General features: G+C 37.6%; 1 long non-coding RNA gene and 1 pseudogene across 4 annotated transcripts in view; both read left to right on the top strand.

Moving 5' to 3' along the window:
• The window catches only part of LOC132015997 (uncharacterized), a 138,197-nt gene that overhangs the window by 47,341 nt on the left and 64,165 nt on the right, over nucleotides 1-26,691 (top strand). For 3 of the 4 annotated variants that reach the window (XR_009403853.1, XR_009403856.1, XR_009403852.1), the window contains 2 exons: nucleotides 17,022-17,110; nucleotides 17,375-17,963. This is a non-coding gene — a long non-coding RNA (uncharacterized LOC132015997). Of the gene's footprint in view, nucleotides 1-17,021; nucleotides 17,111-17,374; nucleotides 17,964-26,691 lie in introns of those variants that run through there. The other variant, XR_009403855.1, reaches the window with a different exon arrangement.
• LOC132015360 (transgelin-2-like) lies at nucleotides 2,560-3,143 on the top strand (annotated as a pseudogene).

The raw sequence follows: 26,691 nt of genomic DNA, 5'->3' as shown, positions 1-26,691 counted from the left end.
AGTCATACTGAATTGGGGGCCCATCCTACCCAGCCTTGGCCTCATTTTTACTAATTTCATCTGCAATAACCTATATCCAAATAAGTTCACATTATGACATGCTGGGGAGTTCCGAACATATGATTTTTATGGGGATATAATATAACCCATAGGAATTAGTAATATCAAATATTTTCTTATTGTGTTTTAAGTAGTATTTTAGTATTAAAAAGTCTTCCTTATTTTTATCTGATTTCTAATTTATTTAATACATTTGTAATCATTTTCTCATAGAGTATTTCAAAAGTATGCATAAATAGGGAGAATAGTATAAGGAACTGCCATGTAACTATCACCCACTATCAACCATTACCAACTCATGACCAATGTTTTTTTAAAGATTCTTTTTATTTGAGTGTAGTTGAAACAAAATGTTACTTTTGTGTCTGGTGTACAGCATAGTGATTCCACAACTTTGTACATTATGCTATCCTTACCACAAGTATAGCTGTCATCTGTCACCTTATAATCCTGTTACAATTATCATTGGCTATATTCCTTCAGCTGTACCTTTGGTTCCTGTGACTTAGCAACTCATGGCCAATCATCTTATATTTACACTTCTGCCCTCTCCAGTCATATGCATTTTTAAAGTAAATCCCAGGTATTATATTATCTGATAAGAGTTTTACATTTCTAAAAACATAAGAACTGTAAAAACATAGCCACAATAGTAATATACTTAAAAATAAACAATAATTTCTAAATATCATCAACCATGTAGTCAAATAAAATTTCATCAAATGCTGGGAAAAAATGCCCGGCCCCTGCCACTTTCCTCCATCCTTCCTTCCCTTCCTTCCTTTCTATAGTTCAGAAGTCAGCAAACTTTTTTAACGTAAAGGACCAGAAAATAAACATTTCCGGGTTTATTGGCCACCTACAATTTTCATTGTATATATTATTTTATTTACTGTTATAAACATTTAAAAATGAAAAGCCTTTTTAAGCTTGTAGACTGTAAAAACAGGTCACAGGCTGGATTTGACCTACAACCTACAGTTTGCAGACTTCTATATAGTTTGCTGTTTGAACTGGCATTAAGATCAATGTTGTATTGGTTTGAGATTACATATGCATGAGATTTATTAGAGTAAATGCCAGTGAGAGAAAATAGGAAAGAAACCATGACTGTCTCAGAGTACCACCAGATTGCAATGCAGTTCTGACTGTTGAGGGAAAGAGAAGTGGGGAAGATTGGGTAGAAGAGTCCTCTGGGACCTCAATTATTCTAATATTGTTTCACTTTATGATATCCCTGATCTCTTGAATCCACCCCTTCATGAACCAGGAGTTATTTATCTTTTCTTACCATCCTTATATTCCATCCTATTGTCTTCTATATAACTCACATTTCTTCCTCGTTTATCCTAGCAGTTAGAGTCTCTATTTTTTATTGCATCTCAGAAATAACATTTTTTTATTTCAACCTGATTTAGGTTTTAGTTCTTTTATTTCCCCAGTAAGGGATTCTTTAGTGTCTCCTATGGTTTTTTCAAGCCCAAAGAGAATCTTTACAATTGTTGTTTTGAATTCTAGTTCTGACATTTTACTTACATCCATATTCATTAGATTCCTGGCTGTGAGTTCTGCTTCTTGTTCTCTTTTTGGGGTGAGTTCTTCCATCTTGTCATTATGTCCAGAAAAGAATAAAAAACAAAGGGAGGGAAAATACAAATAGAGCAGCAATGATACCAGAAAAATGTATACTACACAAATCAGAAGAGAACAGAAACCAAAAAGAAAAAAGAAAAAAAACTGAGAATAAAATCAAGCAAGAAATAGAACATAACAGAACAATAAACTGGATCCTGAGTATTTTGGTCTGTTTGTTAGGAGAAACTAGATCCCAAAATAGGCAAGAAAGAAAACCTCAAAAATGTTTAAGTGTAAAATGAAGTTTAAAATGAAACTTGAAAGTGTAAAAGTGTAAAAATGAAATTTAAAAAAAGACATAAAAATAATTGATAAGATAATAAAATAATTGAAAAGGAAAATAAAATATGAAACTGAAGGACTAAAAAATAATAACTATACTGGAAAAATACACACTACACAAATCAGAAGAGAACAGAAACCAATAATATAAGAAAAGGGAAAAAAATGGGAATAAAATCCGACAAGAAGTTGAACAGAACAGAACAATAATCTAGACCAGAGTATATTTTGGTCTGTTTGTTAGAAGAAACCAGATATTAAAAATAGGCAAGAAAGAAAACTATATATACATAGATATATATATATGTGTGTGTATGCCTATTTTGGGATCTTGCCTATACTTGACTATATTTGGGACACACACACACAAATGTACTTGAATACAATGAAATGAAGCCAAAAATGAAATATATATATATATATTTATAAACTGTAAGTGTAAAAATGAAAATTTAAAAAGACAAAAATAATTGAAAAGACAAGAAAATAATTGGACTCCACTGGCAGCCCCCGCCAGGATTGTGCTGCACTTACCACCAAAACCACTTACTTACAGCCACCACTTCACCACTACCCTTTGGAATGGCCAGTAGGGGACCTGCTTACAGCCTGAGCTGGGAGGTAGAGCAGAAGATTGAGAAACAGTAGGATGCAGACCTGGAGCAGATCCTGATCCAGTGAATCACCATCCAGTGCCACAAGGATGTGGGCTGGCTCTAGCTTGGGTGGGAGAACTTCAGAACAGGCTTAAGGATGGCATGGTTCTGTGTGAGCTCATCAACAGGCTGTACCCCAAGGAACAGGCCCCAGGGGAAAATATCCAGGCCTCCACTAGAGCCTTCAAGGTGCTGGAGCAGATTATCTCAGTTCCTGCAGGCAGCCAAGCACTGTGGCATCAACACCATTGACATCTTTCAGACTGCAGACATCTGGGAAGAAAAGAACATAGCCTATATGCAGTGGATGCTGATGAACCTGGGTGGACTGGTGGTAGCCCAGGATAACGGGCTTTTCTCTGGGGATCCCAACTGCTTTCCTAAGAAGTCCAAGGAGAACCTTGGAACTTCTCAGACAACCAGCTGCAAGAGGGCAAGATTGTCATTCGGTTGCAGATGGGCAGCAACTGCTGGGCATCCCAGGCCAGGATGCCCTGCCAGATCCTCTGATCCTATTCCAGCCCTGTTCCTGCCCTTCTATGAATGGTAGATATATATGTTTTAGCAGTGACATTCCCTGAGAGCTCCTGGGACTTTCAGACTCCCTTCTGCCAGAGTGGGGGCATGGCCTGGACTGCCTCTTCTGGGGGTGCCCAATGGCAGGTTCTCTCCCTGTGCTTATTAATACATTCCCTTCTTTAACCCCCCCCCAAAAAGACAAGAAAATAATTGAAAAGTGTAAAATTATAAAACTGAAGGACAAAAGAATAACTATACCAGAAAAATATACATTGCACAATCAGAAGAGAACAGAAACCAAGCAGAAAAGGGAAAAAAGGGAATAAAATGGAAATAAAATCAGACAAGAAGTTGATCAGAACAGAACAATAAACTAGACCCTGGTGTATTTTGGTGTGCTTGTTAGAAAAAAAACTAGATCCTGAAATTGGTCAGAAAGGGAAAATAAAATAAGATAAAATAAAATATATTTGAATACAATGAACGGAAGCCAAAAATGAAAAATATATAAACGGCAAGTGAAAAAATGAAAATTAAAAAATAATTGATAAAGTAAAATAGCTGCAAAGGATAATAAAATATTAAAAAGGATTAAAGAAAAATAAGAAAAAACCCCGAATGCTGTATACTTCTTTTCCCCCAAAGCTGGAGTTTTACAGTTTTGTATGATTGGTAAACTTGGTATTTGCCAGAAGTTCCCGCTGGTCTTCTAGGGGAGGGGCCTGTTTCACTGATTCTCAGGGGTCTTGCCTGGGAGGAATTGCACCGCTCTTGCCATGGGTCTTAAAATGGCCGCGCTCCGATCTCTTTCCCAGGAGCTTATTTTGAACCCCCCACTCTTCAGTGAGCCCTCACAGAAAAGCAGTCAATCACTCTTGTCTCTCTAGTTTCGGACTGAACTCTGTGTTCATCCAGTCTGTGCCTGAGCATTTTTACCTCAAGCACGAGAGCCGCTCATGAGTCTCCAAACTGTAAACAGACCCTTGTGGAGTGTACCGGGGCTGCTCCTCTCAGGGTAGGGAAGGGGGCTTCACTGCAGTTCTGCTTTTTGCTGGGCCCCTGCTCAGAGAACTTTCCCCTTACCATGCAGGGGGTCCTGGTTTATGGCAACACCAAGGAGAAAGCTGTTGCAACCAGCTTTCCTGCTCCAATGCCTGGAACTCTGCCATACTCAGAACGAGGGTGCCCCTTGTTCTTTTTGTGACCCCAGGGATCCTGAGACCATGCTGTCCCACCTGAGATTCTGCCTGCTGGAAACCTCCTGAGCACCATTCAGGTAAACTTATAGAAGTTCCAACTTTGCACTCTGCTGTTTGTAACATTTTCAGTAGCCGGCTTGTGGAGGCTCTCTGCTCCTGTGTTTTATCTCCCGATGTATCACCTCAGATTCACATCTCTACATCTCGTATCTTGCAAAAAGTCTTTGCTTTTCTATTTGTAAAGTTCTTTTCTCAGATCTCTGGTTTATTTTCCAGGTTTTCAGAATGATTTAATAATTATTTAGCTGATTCCAGGGATCGGACAAAACTGGGATCCCCTATTCCTCCATCATCTTGGAAGGGCTCAAATTCTCCTATCTTTTGCCAGTGGGAGCTTGTTCAAGTTGGTTAGTAGGTTATTTTTGGAAACAATTTTTAAATCAAACTTATTCGATATTATTTATATGTAAGATTAAGCTCACATTTTACTTATTCAGTTTGATGAACTTGGACAGTTGTAAAAATCCATGTGACAACTACCCCAGGCAAGATGTAGTACATGCCTTTTTTATTTTACACTCATATACTACCCCAGGCAAGATGTAGTACATTCCTTTCTGTATTTTACACTCATATACATGTTTTCTTTTACTTATTTATTTATTCTTAAACTTAAAATGTCATATTAGTTTCAGGTGTACAATATAATAATTCAACAATTCTATACATTACTTAGTGCCCATCACAATAAATGTACTCATTTTATCTATTTCACCCATCCCCAGCCTACCTCTGGTAACCACCAGTTTTTCACTGTATTTGAGTCTGGCTTTTTGGGGGAGAGGGGCCCTCTTCTTTTCATTTGTTCATTTGTTTTGTTTCTTAAGTTCCATATATGAGTGAAATCATACGGTACTTGTCTTTCTCTGACTGACTTACTTCACTTAACACTCTATAGATACATCCTACACTTTCTAGATACATCCATGTTGTTACAAATGGCAAAATTTCATTACTTTTTATAGCTGGGTAATATTCCTGTGTGTGTGTGTGTGTGTGTGTGTGTGTGTGTGTATTTCTGCTTTATTCATTCATCTTTGGATGGACTATGGATTGCTTACATATTTTGGCTGTTGTAAATAATGCTGCAATAAACATAGGGGTGTACATATTAGTCAAATTAATGTTTTTGTATTCATTGGGTAAATACTAGTAGAACATCTGGATCATACAGTAAATTTATTTTTAATTTTTTGAGGAACCTCTAATTTTTTCCTCAGTAACTGTACAAATTTGCATTCCCACCAGCAGTTTATAAGGGTTCCTTTTTCTCCATATCTTTGCAACACATGTTGTTCCTTGTGTTTCTGATGTTAGCCATTCTGCCAGGTGTGAGGTGGTATCTCATTGTGGTTTTGGTGTGCATTTCTCTGATGATGAGTGATGTTGAGCATCTTTTCATGTGCCTGTTGACCATCTGTCTTTTTTGGAGAAATGTCTGTTCATGTCTTCTGCCCATTTTAATTGGATCATTTGTATATTACTTATATATTTTGGATAGTAATCCCTTACTGGATATATCATTTGCAAATATCTTCTCCCATTCAGTAGCTTGTCTTTTTGTTCAGTTGATATTTTCCTTTGCTGGGCAGAAGCTTTTAGTTTTGATGTAGTCCCAATAGTTTATTTTTGCTTTTATTTCCTTTGCCTGAGGAAACTATCTAGAAAAATGGTGCTATAGCCCATGTCAGAGAAATTACTGTCTGTGCTCTCTTCTGGGGTTTTTATAGTTTCAGATCTCACATTTTGGATTATTTCTGTATTTGGTATATGAAAGTGGTCCAGTTTCATTCTTTTGCGTATAATTGTCCAGTTTTCCCAACACCATTTGTTGAAGACACCATTTTTTTTCCATTCGTATTCCTGCCTCCTTTGTCATAGGTTAACTGACTATTTAATATGGGTATATTTCTGGGCTCTCTCTTGTGCTCCATTGATTTACGTGTCTACTTTTGTGCCAGTTCCACAGTGTTTTGATTACAGCAGCTTTGCAGTATATCCTGAAATCTGGGATTGTGGTACCTCGTTTTGTTGTTCTTTTTCGAGATTGCTCTTGTTTTGGTCTTCTTTGTTTACACAGAAATTTGGGATTATTTGTAGTAGTTTTATAAAAAATGCTATTGGTATTTTGATAGGGCTTGCATTAAATCAAGATATAACACATTTCTATCATCCTAGAAAACTTCCTTCTGCTCCTTTGGAATTAGTCGGCTCCTCCCTCAACCTCAAACAAGTACTAACCTGATTTTTAACATTATAGATTCATTTTTTTATTACTAAAAATTCATATAAATGGAATTTTACTATACATACTTCCTTATGTCTATCTTCTTTCACTTGTTATAAAGTTTTAAGGTTCATCCATATTATATGTAGGTAAATCTTTTTTTTTTTTAATTGCTAAGCAATATTGCCTTGGATGAATATATCCAGATTGCCTTCATAGTCAATTGGTATTCCATAATCAGACACTCACTACCAGATCCTAGTAGTACACCAGACGGTGTTTTTCAAAAAATCTATAATTCTCTATTTCATATAGCACTGTTGCTCTAGGAACCACATAATCTGAAGTATGAGTCTCCCATTAGGTCTAGTCATAAACTTCACATCATGTCTTTTTCACCAATGATTCTTTGAGTTCCACAGAGTCTGTAAGGAGGCATCACAGCATAAAGATTTATTTAAACTAAATTTATTTTGGGATAATTCATAGTAAGAAATAATACAGAGATTCTGTGCACATTTTACAGTTTCTCTCAATGATATTTCTTTTTTTTTTAAGATTATGTTTATTTTTGAGAGACAGAGAGAGAGAGCTGGGGAAGGAGCAGAGAGAGAGAGACAAGCTCGATATAGGGCTCAATCTTGGGACCCTGAAATCATGACCTAACCCAAAACCAAGAGTTGGATACTCAGCTAACTGAGCCAACCAGGTGCCCCTCAATGGTAACTTCTTGCAAAATTATAGTAAATATACAGGGTATTATCATTCATTTTGTCAAGATAAAAACGTTTTTATCATCACAAAGGTCTCTCATGTTGCTATCCTACAGTCACATCCACTTCTCTCCCACCCCCCATCTGGTCCTTAAGTCTGGGCAACCACTAATCTATTCTCCATTTCTAAGATTTTGTCATTTCAATAGAGATGTGTAAGTGGAAATATATAGTATGAAACCATTTGGTATTGGCTTGTTTTCACTTTCTTTAATTCCCTGGAGATTTATTTGGATTGTTATATGTATCACTGGTTTGTTCTTTTTTTTAATTGCTGAATAGTAGTCCATGGTGTGGATATACCACAGTTTGTTTAAGTGTGTTGAAGGATATCTGGATTGTTTCCAAATTTTGCACATTATGAATAAAGCTGCTATGAGCATTCATATAGATTTTTTTTGTGAGCATAAGCTTTCATTTCTCTGTGGCAAATGCTCAAGCACAATTGAAGAGTCATATGGCAGTTGTGTTTAGATTTTTGAGAAACTGCCAAAATATTCCCAGAGTGGTTGTATCATTTTATATTCCAGTTTCTCCACATCCTTGTCAGTATATGATGTTGTCACTATTTTTAATTTAGCTACTCTGATAGGTGTACAGTGATTTTTCATTTTGTTTTAAATTTTCATTTCCATAATGACTAAGGATGTTGAACATCTTCTATGTGCTTATTTGCCATCTGTTTCCTTTCTGTGAAATATCTGATCATTCATTTCTTGGCATGAAGACTATTGTTGTAATAGTTTTTGTAATGTTTAAGTATTCCCTTTCCCCAGTGTATAGTCACCCAATTAAATGGCTGTAGTTTCCATTAGGAAAAGACTGGAATATTTATGACCATTTATGGTGTTCCAGGGTTCTCTCTGCTCTGGACTTCCAAAAACTAACAAGAGGCCATGACTCTTTGCTAGGGCAACTATTCTCAGAATTCTGGTTATCTTTAAAATCTTTTAATTTTCCAGATTGTGTAATATCCTTACTTCCTGTTCATCTCACTTGTCTTTAGGAAAGCTGTGTATTAATCACTTCTATAAGTCTCTGCTTATCAAGCGTCCCTAGTTTTTTCTCTGACCTCACCACCCATAATTATTGCATCCATCCAGCTTCTGTCCCTGCTTGGACTCTATTGTTTTGAGAGCCTAGCATAACTATTGATCCTCTATTTATTAGCCCTAACGTACAGAGGAGAACTGTGCTAAACTTTAAAATATTGCTGATGACCTTCTCATTAACATATTTCTTATAATTTGGGTAAGTATTGTGGGTTTTCTGGCCCTATATGTTATATTCACTCTAGCAAACCCACTTATATTGGCTTTTAAATAACCTTTTCCCACTATCTGATATAGTAATTCAGGCATTTCTACCTCACTTGGTATAAACCATTACATTTTGCATGCTTCTGGGAGCTACTTTAATAAGATGTTTATGTCTCTTTAAGCCTTTGACAGAGAATTATATTCCATATCTTGGGAGAGGATATATTGATAGTTTCCTCCTATCCAACTTTATGTTCTGGCACTCTTGATTATACTCCCTTAGGATCTAGTCCCACTGTTTCCTCCTGGCACATAATGGCTACGTCTGATAGCTCTTTTGGGGTACAGTTCTTTTCCACCCCATGCCCAGAATTTTTCAGTCAGGACAGATTTCCAGGGATGTTTTGTGGGGAAGAGTCCTCTGCATTTTTTTTTTTTTTAAAGCAAGAGAGACTATTACCCTGTTTTAGAGAGACGTGAACCATTTCTATAGGCTCAGCAAGTCTAGAAGACTTTGAGAATTTTCAGGGCAACCACTAGATATAACCATTCCATATGTCAGGGTCTTATTTTTCTCTTCACTATGTTTCTGACCTAGGCATAGCACTTCTGCCTTATTTGGGAGTTTTAAACAGTTTTAGTTTGGTGAATCTGAGGCTTGTGTTCTGAGCTGGGTCCTCAGTTTTCTCTGCCCTCTGGCTTCAAGAGACAATAGTCTCCAGTCTGTTGGTCTTTCACCCTTAGCTTTTACTTGCTGATTAATCACCTTGGCTGTATATCATCTTATTCAGAATGATCAAGTTTATCAAAAACCACTAAGCTGGGGACACCTGGGTGGCTCAGTTGGTTGAGCAGCTGCCTTCGGCTTAGGTCATGATCCTGGCGTCCAGGGATCGAGTCCCACATCAGGCTCCTTTCTTGGTGGGGAGCCTGCTTCTCCCTCTGCCTCTGCCTGCCACTTTGTCTGCCTGTGCTCACTTGCTCTCTCTCTGACAAGTAAATAAATAAAATCTTAAAAAAAAAATACAACCACTCAATTGTACTGTTCTTATAGTTGTGGTGTCCCCCATATTTCTTAAATAGTTTATATGCTACACCAGCCAGTGCACTCTCATCCTTCATTATGGCACCCCAGTACCACACTAGTAACAGTTTTAACATTTGCATTGCCATGTTGTGCCAGTGGTACTATATTCCAGTCATAGTTTGCCATGTGATGGGGAGTGATCCAGCTTCACATTCCCATCCAAATTTGGCTGTCTTGAACGACTCCTGGTTCTAAGCTCACAGGGAAGCAGAATCTGTGATAGAGATTAGTATGCAGGTGGTTTATTATAAGTTTGGAGAGGAAAGGAAAGAAGTAGAACTTTGCAAAGGAAGAAGATTAACTGGATCCAGTTTCAACTGAAGCCTTAGCTGAACTTCAGGTTATGTAAAGATGGATTGACCATTCAGAAATGCTCTGAATTGGAGCAAGGAAGACAGATCTATGTTCAGCTTCACTTGGAAAAGAAATATCTCCTTTTCTTTAGTTGTCTGATAGGACTGATAGCTGAGAGCTATCTGCTAGACCCTCTCTTAGCAGTTTGTTTAAGAATATATGCAGGGACACCTGGGTGGCTCAGTGGGTTCAGTTCTGCCAGGGTCCTGGGATCAAGCCCCACATCGGGCTCTCTGCTCAGCAGGGACTCTGCTTCCTCCTCTCTCTCTGCCTGCTTTTCTGCCTACTTGTGATCTCTGTCTGTCAAATAAATAAATAAAATCTTAAAAAAATAAAAAGAATATATACAGAATATCATCCCATACTAGTATATATAGATATTTCTCATTCCATTTTAAAGTTGCATAGTACCCCAATATGTGCATACATCAGAGTTTATTCAATGCATCTTTTTTTTTTAAGATTTTATTTATTTATTAGACAGAGACACAGCGCGAGAGAGAGAACACAAGCAGGGGGAGTGGGAGAGGGAGAAGCAGGCTTCCTGGAGCAGGGAGCCCAATGTAGGGCTCGATCCCAGGACCCCAGGATCATGACCTGAGTCAAAGGCAGACTGTTAATGACTGAGCGACCCAGGTGCTCCTCAATGCATTTTTAAAAAAGATTTTATTTATTTATTTGAGGAGGGAGATCACAAGCCAAGGACAGGGGATAGAGGGAGAGGGAGAAACAGGTTCTCCAGTGAGCAGGGAACCCGATGGGGGGCTCAATTCCAGGACCCTGAGATTATCACCAGAGCCCAAAACAGATGCTTAACTGAGTGAGCCACCCAGGTGCCACAATCCATTCCCTTTTGATATGTATATATATTTTCATATATTATATATATATATATGTTTCTGTCTTCAAGTATGAAACAGTACTACTATAAATAGCTTTATTTTTACATCTTTTTTTATTTTTGTCAGTGTAACTTTTAGATGCATAGAAGTGAGACTCCTGCTTCAAAAGGTAAATATATATGCAATATTGCTGAATATATCCAATATCCCTTTCATAAGAATTTTACCATTTTGCAGCACCAATAATAAGTAATGAGAGTGCCATTTATTCACAATCTCATCAATAGACGGTGTTGTTAAACTTTTGATTTTCCAATCTGATATGTGAGAAATGACATCTCAATGTAGTTTTAATTTACACTTCTCTTATTTTGAATGATTCTGAGCATCTTTTCATATGGGTAAGAGTAATTTACATTTTTAACTGTCTCTTCATCTTTCTAACTCATTTTTCTGTGGGGTTGATGGATTTTTTGTGTGTCTATTTTTGTCATTTAGAAGTACTGTATACACTGTAGTGAGTAACCCTTTTTAACTTAAATTACAAATTCATTTTTGCAATTTTCCATCTGTCTTTCTATTTTGCCCATATATTTTGTGATGTAAAGTTTTATTTTATTTTTATGTAATCTAATGTATCCATCTTTTTTCATACTGCTTCTAAATTATGGTTGGAAAACATTTCTTCATTTCCAGCATATAGAGTAATTTACACATGATTTTTTAGGAGTCCTGCTCCAGGCCAAAAACTTATGTGTGATTATTTAGGTCCAAATTAAGGCAGGTATAGTCTTTACCCAGAAATCTGCCCTCCTCACACTGGACTTGGTGCACAGTCTGGAGGAAGGTACAGTTAAGGACTCAGTACTCCCACACCTACAATGCTCTTGGATTGCAGATATAGAAATATCTGCATCTATAGCCCTAATGCCTCCATTTAGAGACCTGCTTGGTTGTGGGGAAGGGCCTATCCAAGGTACCTCTTTCATGGATACTGCCTTATCCAGGCACCTTGAAAATGCTTTTCTCCACTTTAACTCAAGATTCCGTGTTGTTCAACTTCAAGCCCTTCTTCAAGTCTCTCCTTGGCCCCCTTCCCCCCAGGTCCATACAAAGCTGGAGATTTCCTTCCATCTGCTTGCATCTGACCCTAACCCTGCAACTGTTAGGTGAAAAAAATAAAGCACTGGGAAGGCCAGTAGTTTTTTCCTGCTTTGCCTCTTACTTACGATATCTCAGTGAGTGAATAAAGGCTTGATTGTTTCTTTCATTTTGACTTGTCCTAATTTACCACCTCTACACGTGGCAGCTCAACAATCTCCAGCTCATCTGTTGACAATTTTAAATACTTACATTAATTCAATTATTGCACTCCTAACTCTGATAACATTTTTAATTTTTAGTGTGAGGAATGGATCCAATCATTCTCTATAAAGCTATTATGTCACACCATCATCATTTCTTTCAAAGAACAACCCCCCCCCATTTTGAAGTATCACCTCTAAACTAATTATTTATTGTTGCTTAAACCGTCTGCCTGGAAGTGAAACCTATCACTTCCAATCACAATTTACAGGCTAAAGCAAATTCCATAGTGAAGCCTGAGGCCAATAGGGTAGGAAGGGATAATCCTACCCCAGGAAGGAGTACCAAATATTTATAAATAATAATAATATCTATTACACACTCCTATCCCTATCTGTACAGAGGCATCTCCCCATCCAAAATAACAAATGAGGCACCCACTGTTAGTTTCCAGTGCAATCTTCTAGATGTTTTCAAGATTAATCAATGATAAATGTAATGTTCATCCTGTCTTGTTCCTGAATTTAGTAGAGATTCTCTGAGTGTTTTTCCATACAGCATAATGCTGGATTTGGCATTGAAATAGATATATTTTATCATTCTTATATTATTGAGCATTCAGTTTTCCCAAATTCCACATTTTCAACATCTATGGGATACTAATATACAATTTTTCTAAGATCTGCTAAGAGGATGCATAATGTTAGCATATTTCTTAATTTTGAGTTTTATTTTATATTTTTTGTTTAACTTTCACTAGATCATGATTTGTTATTACATTAATATCTCCTGAATACTTACAAGGAATAAGCAATATATTTAAATTATGCCACAGAGTCTGGCACAAGGTTCAAACACAAGACATTAGATATTATTATTTGCCTATAGAGTTCCTTCTATTTCTATATTTCCTTTGTTTTATATATAAATTTTAAATCATCTGGACTTTAGCCTAACATATAAGGACATTCAATTGCTCTTTCTCCCTTCTTCTCTCTACTCCCCTCGCTTCACTCCTTCCCTCCCTCCCTCCTTTCTTCCATCTCTTTCTCTTTCTTCCTTCCTTTTTTGGCTTTCTGCTAATGGTTAGCTGAATGTTTTAATGACCTGTATTGAGTCTTCACTCATTTTCCCCTTGATTTGAAATGCTACCTTTACCTTTTATGAATATATTTGATTCTCTTTCATTGATGGACTCTTGCCACAGTGCCACATTAACTTCCTATTTTTCTCTATTTCACTGTCGCTCCTAGCCACACAGACCCTCTCATGGTACAACACACCACCTTCCCCACTTTCTGTCTCTAGTGCTGCTGGTATTTGTGCTGTCAGTATAAGTATTTTTTAAAAAGTACTTAAAAATTTCTTTTGAGTCAGCAAGAGGCGATAGGGAGTAGAGAAATTTAGGGGTGCAATTCCTATCTGTCCCCACACTGTGGTGTAGGGTTCAACTATTTGATTTTACATTCCTCACATTCCCTAGGCTCTGAAGCCAGAATCAGGCAGTTGTGTACGGCATAGCCTTATACTCCCTTTCTCAGAGCTACTATTTATCTATTTAAGACTACAGAACATGTTCAATTCCAGAGTGCATTTTAAAAATTCAGCACACTTAGTGATGCACTTAGGGATCATTCAGTAGATATTTGGGATATGATCTCTTGGTAACTTCAATCCAAATTGTAGTTCTCTGCTTCTGTCTTTTGTGAATTTCTACAGGTATTTTAATTGAAAATTGGAAGAGGTTGAATCAGTTCTACGTAGACTGCCATCTCCGTAACATGAAAATTCCATTACTGGTTGGTAATGATAGAAATCAATGAGCTGTTAAGGTTTGCCTAAAGCCTCTTACCAAACCAGACTTGAAGTGTTATTGAAATATAACTCTTTGACTCAATTTCCTGATATATATTTTATATATATATAATATATAATTAACATATATCAATTACATATATATTTTTACACACACAGACATATATATACAAAATGTATATATGTGTATAACATATACAATATGTAAAATATATAAAAATATGTATATAACATATATATCTAATATGTATATAACATATCACACATTCATTCTCTGTGTGAATATATACTTAAACCTTTACTGAGTAAACTAGGAGACACATATAACTAAAGTGTTTTTGAAGACACTTTGCAAATATGTGGAATGTTTTATGCACTTTTGTTCCTTAAACAAAAATTTCAGCAAAGTCCCCTCTTAATGTTATTTGCCAAATCAACAGATCCCCAGAGCAGGAATCCTCCCATTCCAAGGAACTAATGTGCGTGTGGGACAAGATGAATAGCCTTTCACTTGCAATGACAGCTGAGGGATGTGCATACCAAAGTTAACATCACAATGCATTGCCCTGATTCCCATTTTATGGATTTTCATTACTAAATAAAATTATCTTAGGGCAAGGTACTAATTTATACATATGTAAATAGTGTGGTGTCTTGTCTTTTGTTTTTAGTGTGGTATCTTTCAAAAATGTTTTTTCAACTATTCCTTCAGTGTAGAGGTTTCCAATGTTATTTTGTATAACAAATTCTGAGGAGAATTGGATGGGAAAGACAGAATATGCAGTTATACCAGAGATCTTTTTTTTCCTTCTGTTTTGGTTTCAGAACCAGACTCAATGCAGTTATCACTATGGATTTGTGATGTTCATAGTTCCTGATTTCTTTCCTAAATCCTTGTGTAAAAAGTCATGCACATTGAAAAGGATTCAGCCTGTTGATCATAACTTTTGCCTTCAGTGTTTTGTATTTTTGATGTTTGAATTGGTTTTCTATGTTCAAATTAATATCAGGCTTTACTAAGGCATGTAATGAAAAGAAGTTTTAACATTGTGAAAGAGAAAATTTTCCTCATTCTGGTGTAAGGTTGTTTAAGTACTTTTGTTTCTCCCACATTCCAGCCTTGTTAATGTTCCAAGAAGTTATTTTATTCAAAGTCACAGAGAATATTTGCCCTTAACTGTATATGTGAGTCTAACATCAGTTTAGAAATCTGAAGCTATATGTACATTATGAAGACATAACATATGTAGGGCAACTTTAATATATGTGGTAGGTTCAAGTCACAGATCTATTTACAGTGGCGGAAATGTGATACTGACACTAGAGGGACAAACTGACCTTTGCCATTTTGCTGGTGAGGAGGTATCTACAGCAGCCACATCCTCCTGAAAATGGTCAGGTTTTCCCATGTAGTTTTCTCTGTCGAGTGTGGATTAATCAGATAAGAAAGCAGAGATCAGTATCATCAATTCTTCTGAACAGAGTTCAGGATACTCTGGTTAAAACAGCAAGCAGTTTCATTTTGTTTGGATATGCATACAATTTTTCTTCCTTCATTTGCACTTCTCTTTCTCAAAGTCGTATCTCCATAATTAAATTTATCTTCCATAATTAAATTTATGACTAAATTGGGACTGAGAATAGCTTTATTATAATTAATTATGTTGAAACAACTTCATTTTCCTTTTTCTCTAACAAGACCTTTTCTATAACACACACCAATTCCCAGTTTGATTGCTTAAGCTTTACACTGGTAGTGATCTCAGTGCACAGTACAAATATGAAAGGAAAACTTATTGTTTAACTAAAATAAAAAATAGCAATGGGATAACAAACCCAAAAATATTTTTGGTTTCACATTTCTAATGCCACTTGGACATTTATTCCTAGGGGATCTCCTGGCCACTTAAATTCAGTCTGTCTATAATCTCACTTTCCATTTTACCTCGGTCATCTACCAGTAAACTTCAAGATCCTTAGGAGAAGAGAATGTATCTTATTTGTCTCTTTATCCCTGGTGTCTGTCTAGCTCAGGGCCTGGTACATAGTAAGACCTCAATAAATATTCTTGAATGAATAAATATGCCTCTTCTCTTGGATTGCTAAATTAAGTTTACTATCCTCCCATCTCTCAGGCTTCAAAACTCTGTATAATCTTTACCTCCTAAATTCAATCAGTGCCTAAGTTGTATATATTCCAAATGAACAATATCTTTCAAATATGACTCTTTGCCCATATCCACTGCTCCTTCACCCGTTCAAGATTTTATAGCTTCTCTTATACTAATGCATTAGTTTTATGTTTCCCCCAATTTCAATCTTTTTCTCAGTCTATTCTAAACAAGATGTAATATTCCAAAAGCACAGAATTTACCATGTCACTTTGTTAGGTGGACATTTTTAAGCCTCTTAGGTCTTCACAGAATAAAATTCAACCCACTTTTCATTCAGAGATCTCTATAATGTGATCTCAGTCTCCTGTGATCTCTAGGTCTCCTTAGTAAGGGACCCAGAGGCTGCCTATTATTCTTCCTACCTCTCTGCAATGTGTGACTCATGTGGTTTGGAGGATAGGAAATTACCTTCCTCAAGCTTAAAACTGGCTTTGTTAAAAAACATAATTTGGGTTAACTTCATCCCATCTGGTATTAGGTCTTGCCACATTAGTTCTCATCTTCTGAAATAAATATATAGGAAGTTGTTCATTTAAGACAAAAGAATACCTGAACTTCACTATGATTGCAAATTTGCTGTATAATTGAATCACTTTTGCATTAGGTTTCCTCCATTCACTGGGAAGACTGCAGTTACATTATCAGTTGGAGTTGCTTTATTAAGTCATTCACATCTTGCAGGTTTACATGGCTCTTAAATTTCTTGAATCATTCTCCACATGATTTGAAACCCAGTGCCTTCATCTTATCCTCTCTGTCTTTCACCTTCCACAGATCTTCAAAGATGTCCAAGACCTCTGCTGTAACAACACAGTTCTTCAGGGATTCCTATGTGGATTGTGTCTATGAATCCACTGCACAAGGTATTTCTCTAATTCTTCAAATATGTTATTTTGTGCTTGAGAATCATGGTGAATCTTTGACAAAGAAACAGTTTTTTTCTTTTTTGCTTTTCACACATAGCAAAATAACATGAACTGCAGATGTCCATGGGCAAACTGATAACTTTTGTTATTTATTATTTGCTTCCGTTCTACATTTATTCCTTTCAGTCTCCTTTTCACTTCCAAATTTTCTTCTAAGCTTAACATTTTTTTTAAGATTTTTTAAATTTATTTCTTTGACAGAGACCGATCAGAAGTAGGCAGAGAGGAAGGCAGAGAGAGGAGGAAGCAGGCTTCCTGTTGAGCAGAGAGCCTGATGTGGGACTCGATCCCAGGACCCTGAGATTGTGGAGAGCCACCCAGCAGATGCAAGGAGTCACGTAGACGGGAGTGCCTGAAGATTGAGGAACTGAGAATGATTAGTCTAGGAGGATGCGCTCGTGGCTGACGCACACAGCTCCAGGAGCCAAGAGATAAACGCATGATCACCGCTAGAGAACAATAGAGTCCTGTATGGTTACATAAGAGTGCACGAGGACGCTGCGTGCGCGGCATTCTGATTGGGCGAAAGGGGGGCGTACGCGCGTGCATATATACTGCTGTAAGTGCTTGGTGCGGGCGGCCGCCATTAGCATTAGTACATTAGCATTAGTAATAAAAGAAGTTTGCCACTCACCTCGTCTGCGGGTCGTTCTTGCGGGCCGAGAGCGACCTCTGGTGCCGAAACCCGGGATCCCTATCTCCAGACGCAGAACGAGGATCGAGGTAAGAGCAACGATAAGGTGAAGCGTGCAAGTGCACTGCACCCATTTCTGTCAGTTGGCAGGTCTGTCTAGCGACAGGGACGCTCCCTGCAGCCGTCGGAAGTACGACCGGTGCGCAGGGACGATAAGAAGTTCCCCGTAGACGATAAGACGTTAGGAGTTTGTGAAGTTCTACGGGGACAATAAGGTTTAACAGAAGCTCTCCGTAGACGATAAGACGTTAGGAGTTTGTGAAGTTCTACGGAGACAATAAGGGAAGTTTCCTCGGTATGGGGAACAATCTTGCTCGCTTGGAGGACTCCTTAAAAGATGTCCTCAAGATGAACGGTACCCCCTTAAAGGCAAAAACAGCGAGGGCTTTTTTAAAAGAAGTAGAAGAGATTGCCCCCTGGTTTATAGAAGAAGGGCTCCTAAATGTGCCACAATGGGAAAACCTGGGTGAGGACTCAAAACGCTGCCCCTCTACATCCCCGGGGACTCTAGCTGTGTGGTCCCTGGTGAAGGTATGTTTACAATCCCCCCGAGAGCCCCTGCAGCGAGCAGTACTACAGGGAGGGAAAGTCCTTGAGCAAATGAAGGAAGAGTCCCGTAAGGGCTCCTCCCGAGATTCTGAATCCGAAAGCGAAAGCTCAGAAGGGATGTCCGAACGCGAGTTACAGGAGCTAGGAAAGATAGAGGCAAGTAACAAGAAAAGGGAATCTCCCGGTCTCCAGACGGACTTGGAGACCGTGAGGCAGCAACTTGAGGAAAAGAAGGCGGAATTGCAAAAGGCATTAGGAGAATTAAGAGTGCAGGGAGAAGTAATGGCGCAGCTGAAAGCAGGGGCGAAAGCCGCAGTTGTGGCGCAGTCGAAATTAAAAACGGAAGTTACACCGCTTCCGCATTCCAGCTCCACGGCGCCACCCCATGAGTGGCCCCCGCCCTATAAGCTCAACTGCGCCAAGGCCTGCTATTGTGCGAGCTGCACCGCACGAGTGGCTACTCTGCAACGCTGCACAGGCATGTACAGGCTTGGAAAGCCATCACTTTATTGATGGGTCTACATGGCGTAACTGTATGTACAACTATCACGTAGGCTCTCGATTTGAAACAAATGTTACTTGCAATTGCACCTCAGCTAAGCACATAAGTTACTTATCAATGCCCGTCTGTGTTAGAGCTCCCTTTCTCTTCATAGTTTTTAATGCTTCTACTATTAACAAGTCATCTAGTCTCTCTTGTGAGTCCCAGAATTGTCTGCTATCAGAATGTTGGAATGCCACGGTGGGAGACTCGGCAGTAATAGCCAAGATACCAACGTATATCCCGATGCCAGTACAGGTGAACCTCGACAACCTGCCGGTGCTGCTTCGACATAAACGACATAAACGAGACTGCAGCAACACTCAACAATGTCACCGGGAGGGTAGCTGAAGCCCTTGCAACACAAAATCAGATTAATGGACTGTTGGGTGTATACAAAACCCACGCGGACATTGTCCTTGTTTTCTCACTTCCCTTCCCTGACGCACGCATGGTATGTTGTAGGAACAATTATAGGAGTGCTAGTAGTAATTGTTCTTTTCATGTGCCTCTTGCCTTGTGCGGTTAAATGTATACTCGCAGAAGTTTATAAGCTAAGAGCCATCATACGTAACCATCAGCTAATCAACCGCGGTGGGCTCAGAATGTCACCTTGAACGCCACCCAGGTATCTCTTGGCTCCGTCAGCGATTTGGTTAGTATGTTATAACAATCAGTCTCATTCCTCAAACTAGGCAGGCATAAGAGCCTTGATGATTCCGGCTCAAATACTCCTTCTAAAATGCATCTGCAGAATTGTATGACAACAACGGCTACAGCAGCGGGCTTGGGTCTAAGCCATGATGGCTCTGGAGGCTAGCACCTCCCCCCCAAGTTATGGCTTAGTATGCTGGATCGGTAGTCAAAGACGGGTAAGACTGATCCCTCACCATAGCAACCTAAGACAGGGGCTCCTCGGCTAGGGGGAGTACCCGATGACGGGTAAGCATGTGTGCTGAGGATTGGCAACCTAAGACAGGCACGATCCCTGCCATATAAACAATAAAAAAGGGGGAGCTGTGGAGAGCCATCCAGCAGATGCAAGGAGTCACGTAGACTGGAGTGCCTGAAGATTGAGGAACTGAGAATGATTAGTCTAGGAGGATGCGCTCGTGGCTGACGCACACAGCTCCAGGAGCCAAGAGATAAACGCATGATCACCGCTAGAGAACAATAGAGTCCTGTATGGTTACATAAGAGTGCACGAGGACGCTGCGTGCGCGGCATTCTGATTGGGCGAAAGGGGGGCGTACGCGCGTGCATATATACTGCTATAAGTGCTTGGTGCGGGCGGCCGCCATTAGCATTAGTACATTAGCATTAGTAATAAAAGAAGTTTGCCACTCACCTCGTCTGCGGGTCGTTCTTGCGGGCCGAGAGCGACATGAGATCATGACCTGAGCTGAGGGCAGAGACTTTAACCCACTGAGCCACCCAGGTGCTCCTAAGCTTAACATTTTTTTAGGTCTTGTACACTTAACTATTTTCCTCAAAGACTTTTCTACTTTCTTAAAAGACATTGTTACTCAACAGTGTGGGGAATATGATATGAAGACATTCTGTGTGTTAACCATTAAGCTCCTGAAAAGTGATTCTAGCTAGGAAATAATCTAGTCACAAATGTTTGTCTGTATATGTAAATTCATTACAGTAGAGTTTTCAATTCACCTTTCAAATTCGGAGTATAATTTTGCCAGTTATTATAGTAAATATCTGGGTAGTGCCAATACAGAAAGTGAGTTATTTCAGGATATGTGTTTCTGCACCATTTATTCATCTTGCTCTTACCTGTGTCTTCCACTTGAAATCTCTGTCCCAGCAGTCTCCTTCCCATTGTATTTCATAAGTCCAAAATCCACTTGATTTTATGGTCATGTGCCATTTGCTATATTGTGTCTTTGTTTCTTCCCAGATGGAAAAGAATACTTTTATTTGAATTGTCCTAACCTATTTTAATTCATTTATTCAGCAAATATTAAATATTATATGCTAATCATGACCAGTTTCAAGCTACTAACATGTCATTGAATACAGAGTTGTGAAAATATACACACACAGTCCAGCTCCATGGATACCATGGAATTCAACAAATGCTACAAACTGGGGGTGAATTTTTCTCCAGAAAGCAGTTTACAAGTAAACCCAAGTCCAATTGTAAGCAATCCATAAAAATATATATTCATATCCATAAAAATGGATATATAAAATGGATATATATATATCTATATATAATGACAAATAGTTGTTTAGTATGATAGATAGTGATACCTATATCTACCAAGGAGAAATTAAAACAAGAAAAGAGAGAGGAGATGTGGCAGAATTGAATTTTAGATGTGATAGTCAGCGAAGACCTTGTTGAATAGAATAACAGTACACAGGGTGAGGGAGAGGGCTGTGGAGATCCTTCCAGACAAGGTATTTATTAAAAGGCTGGGAAATGGTAGCGTGTCTGCTGTGTTTTAGAAACAATGAGAAAAACATTATAGTTGGAGTAGAGAAAAAGCAATGAGGAGGTTGAAGATCAGGTAAGATGTAAAGGGGTACTTCTTAGGCCATAGTAGGGCTTTTAAAGGCCATAGTAGAACATTTCTTTTTACTCTTAATGATTAGGGAAACCATTGCACCATTTTTTTTTTTCCCTTAAAGAGGTTTGACATTCTCTCAGTACTGTGTGAGAAATGGATTGACATGAGGCAAAAGCAGAAGCAAGGAGAACAGTAGTCGGACACATATTCAGGCAAGATACCATAGTGGCTTGGACCAAATTGACAAGTGTAGATACAAGAATTGGTCTGTTTTTACAATATACTTTGAAGATGGAATTTGGCAAGGTTTTTCAATGGATTATCTGCAGGGTGGGGAAAAAGAGAGCAATAAAAATGTGGCTCCAAGTGTTTGGGAATGAGCAAATGGGGGAATGAGATGGAAAAGGTTTTAAGACAACATATGCTATGGGGAAAATGGGGATATCGGGATTGTTGGGAGCTCAAATTTGGATATGTTAAGCATCATATACAAAAGCTTGACTGGAGTGAGTTCAAGAAAGAATTGGGAAAGAAAAATTGTAGCAGCAATTATAGCTTACTCTTCTAAAAAATTTTGCCGAAAAGATGAGCAAAAATGTACAGAAGTAGCTATAAGAGAAAGTGGTACAACTGAAGGTACTATTCTGGGACAGGAGACGTAATAGCATATTTGCACACTGAGGAGAATGATCCAATAGAAAGGAAAAACTGATGTTACTAGAGGATTAGGAGAGAATTTCTGAAGAGACATACTTGAGTAGATGATAAGAATGGAGACTCGAGGAAAGGTAAAGAAACTGTGCATAGCTAAGGACTAGGAGATTTGGTTGATAATAGTAGGAGGAAAGGCAAGATATGTGGGCATTGATGCCGATGGGTGGATAGATACAGTGATGGGGACTTGAAAACATTTTCTTCTACTGTTTCTTTTTTCTCTTATAAAGAGAGAGTATATCCATGTGCTGAAAATAAGCATGGAGAATAGTTTTCAAGGGGACAGGTGAAGAAATGACATTTGACATAGGAGTAGAGTGCGGAAGGAAGCCTACATGGTCCAGGAACTGAACTGTGCTTTGGGCAGCAGTGAGGGACCTCTGGACTTAATGGTCACAAATCTGAAGTGAGGCTAATAAGTGAGACTTTGTGTTTTTCACCTGTCATGTTCAGTTGTGTGGATGCCAACAGAGAGCAGGTGGATATAGTAATAGTTGGAAAAAATTTCCTTTTGAATATTGCAGAATTTGAAGTTTATTCTTAGAGCAATAACTTTGTCCAAAAGGGCTCTTCAAGAAGATATATAGCACATTTAGAGATGGATATGATACATAGAGTCTTCCTAAAAAACTGTGATATGTTGATCATGAGGAAAAAAAACAAGTGTTCTTTTTACAAGTAATGGCCGTTTTATCTCTGACGTGTTCTAAGCAGTTTATTTCTCCTTCTGCTTTTGGATTTGCACAGATATTGTTTTCTCTTTGTCTGGTTTTATCTCAGTTCATTACTTACAGTTTATATTTTATAAAACCAGAAGGTGGTTTGATATAGTGTAATGTATTTCTATGGTGCTACATTTCAGTGGCAGTCTTTTGTTTTTATAGCTCTATGTTACATCCCTTTGAGATACAGGCTTAGTCCAAAATAATTTGTTTGCTCAAGCACAGAATTTTGACTTCAGTTCTTTCCACTTGCTACCACTCAATAAAAAGTTCCTATTTCATTTAAACAAACAATATGTGTTAAAATACAAAATAGGCCAATAGAAAACATTTAATCACCAATGGTTTTGAGGACACTAATTTTAGTTTATCAAGACCTTATAGTATCATATTATTTAGAATTCAGAAATAACACTGTAAATCTGCACAGGGGCGTTTGAACTAGCCAGTATTTTGAGACAGATTGCCACAAACAGAAAACATCAACTATCCAGTTATTTTTCTTTGTCTCCTATGGTGGGCTTAAGCCAGTGTGATCTCATCTGGTCTATTTAATTTTTTTTTTAATTAGAACAATTCACCATTTAATAAATGATGCCCTTTCCTTTTTGTAGTAAATATTTACCGTCATTACTTGGAAGGATACTTAATTGTGCTTGGGGTTTAAATCATCAAAAAAATTTTTTTCAAAGAGGCTGAAAATGTTCTGCTTTAATTTTCCTACATATTTATGCAACCTTAGTTTAGAACATACCATATTCCAGTATCAGTGGTGTGGGACATCAATATTAGACTGCTTTCAAAACATGTTAAAATTTGATAGGAGAGAAATACTATCACTGAAATATTCCATGGGAGTAAACCAAGCAACAAGAGCGAAATGCTGAGTGTGAACCAAGTCGGACCTGGAATGCTGAGGTTAAGTGAGGGTGGTTGTTTGTTTAAAACTTTGTCACTTAAGCATGTTTATATTACAAGGACTTACTCCAAGCTTACTATATATCCTTTGTATATCTTATCTCAGTGTCATAGGTTTGCTATTAGTTACTACTTAGACTGCCTTGGGTCCCCTATAATTTAATTTCATGAACCCTAAATACAAAAAATAGCCCTAGGAGAAAAACTCTAATTAAATTGAAAGTGACCTCTCTGAATCTACATGTGTTTTTGTTGACAAGTATAAATTGAAATACTCTCAATAAATTGGAATCTTTTCTGAGTATTATTTATAGAAACATTATCCTCCAGACTGATCGTGTGGTTTTGGTCGTTCCTTGTTCTAGTTTTCTACCTGATGCAGAAGTGATTATTCTTAAATTCCAATCTGATCTTGTTACTCTGAACTAAAATTCTTCACTGACTTCCCAAGAAAAGTTCCAAACTTGTTAGGCTAATATCAAAGAACCCTTAATGTTCTCGACTTTTCTAGCTTCATTTCCCATGCAGTTTTCAAGTAACTCATGCTCTCTTCTATCTCTGGCCCTCCACATATGGCACCATCATTCCATCATTCTACAGTAGAATGTTTTTGTTAGATCGTATTTCACCACCATTATTACTACCACTACTAACACACACACATTAGACACATACATACCCCCCATCAGAATAACTTTTCATTTTCATTAATAATTTAACATCTCTCAGATAACTTTCCTGACCTCTCAGTTTGCTTTGACTTCATATCCCAAATATTTTCTCATAATGTATCCCGTTCATCTACATTTTCACCACATTGGACATGCATTTAAAAAAAAAAGAATTTTATTTATTTATTGGACAGGGAGAGATCACAAGCAGGCAGAGAGGCAGGCAGAGAGAGATGGGGAAGCAGGCTCCCTGCTGAGCAGAGAGCCTGGTGTGGGGCTTGATCCCAGGACCCTGGGATTATAACCTGAGCCAAAGGCAGAGGCTTTAACTCACTGAGGCACCCAGGCACCCCTGGAAATGCACTTTTATGCATCTCTTTTCCTTAGTAGATTTTCATTTAGTGATTCTTGTGATGATTGACATCTTTTGTTTCTACATATCTCTTGAGGGTTAACTGAAGGCTCTGCTCCATGACATCCTTACTCAGGAATGCAGAATAAAAGAAAATTCACCATCTGTAATGTCACTAGTAGCTAAGGAATTCAAAGGAAACAGGGTGGATCATATGCTGGCACTTAAATCTTTCACCATGGTAGTGACTCATAACAATTCCTCACACATTTCATTGGCCAGAATGAGTCACAAGGCCTCATCTAATTTCACAGAAACAAGGAAGTGAAAGCCTACCATGGATCAGAAGGAAGGGAACAAGAAATATCTCTGAAGGGCACCAATACCCTCAACAGCCCTTAAACCAGGGTAGATAATACCATGGTATACAAGATGATAGTTAACTCTCCTTTAAGTATTTTTTTTTTAACTCTACTTCAATTTTAAACTTAATGTGGAATCCCTTTTGGAAAATATTGTGATGATGGATTCTATTCAAAAAATAATTTATAAAACCAAAACATAAATAAATAAAAAGAAAGAGCAGTGTTTTGATCTTACTCATCTGTGAAATTCTAGTTTGCCACATAAGAGAGTGGTTTTATGTTTAAGGTCATATTTGTGTTATGTGACCATTAGCAAAGTCTAAAAAAAAATCTGTTTGAAAGAAAATAACTTAAGCCTACATGTTATTCAGGGAAAAATAGATTTTTCTGGTTTACATCTGAATTTTTTTTCATTTTCTTCTCTTCTGTATTCCCTAAAAAGATTATATTATTATTATGTATATATCCAGCATATAGTGTATATTAAAAAGGCAGTTTCCTGAGTTTCAATTTTCATATTTATATATAAATATGAAAGTATTTATATGCTAAATTTATTTCTACACATAAATAAAATCCAAAAGATCTTTTTGGAATATATATTAAGCAGTTTTGTATAGATTTCTTTTTTTGTGAATACATTCTTTGAAGTCAATGAATACAAGTATTTGTTTTCTAATTATATATGAATGTTGAAAAAGGAATGTCATCATGTTCTTGAAAAAAACTTTCCAAAATGATTTCATCAAAAATATAAATAGATACTAAATCAGGGATTGCATTTTTATCTGAGCATAAGTAAATATAATAACTTTAAAGCAATGAATACAAATGTTTACTTAATTTTTTCAACTTATTTTCTTCCTAAAAATAAACTGGAGAAAATATGTACTTTAAGTTTGTTGTTAAAGACTGCTTTTATAATCATTATTCATATACTGTCATAGGCTGAACAGAAATACAGTAAGAGATCACTGATGCTTTTTATTCCAAGATTAAAATATTATACAACATCACAAATATTATTCATCAAGTGTACATTGGCTCTCATCCATTGGGGGCCTTATGACCAGAAATGTAAGAAAGAGAGAAATGGCATGTTCGATTATGTCTTTGTCCATTCATTCTATAAAAACATGTATTCGTTCTACAAATATGTCCTTTTAAGGACTCTATAGCTGGTGTTGAAGGGGTCAACAAATTGCAGCAATGTAAATAAGTAAATTATATAGCTTTTGAGAAGGTGGTATGCGCTATGGAAACAAATTATGGAAAAGGGGTCTGGCAATCACACTGTGTCATTGACTCAGCTCTCTAATTGTTATGTTTTTTCCACTCTCAACATACATTGTATCTATTTTTAAGTCATTTAAAAAATTTTACCTTTGAGTTGGTTTGGTCCACCACAAAGTCTTATTAAAACAAAAGGGAGGGGAGGTGAGTGAGGGGATCAGCTAATTGGGT

Source organism: Mustela nigripes, chromosome 4 (genome assembly GCF_022355385.1).
Source record: "Mustela nigripes isolate SB6536 chromosome 4, MUSNIG.SB6536, whole genome shotgun sequence".
In the NCBI taxonomy this organism is placed as follows: Eukaryota; Metazoa; Chordata; class Mammalia; order Carnivora; family Mustelidae; genus Mustela; species Mustela nigripes.
This window is presented reverse-complemented; position numbering and strand designations above follow the sequence as displayed.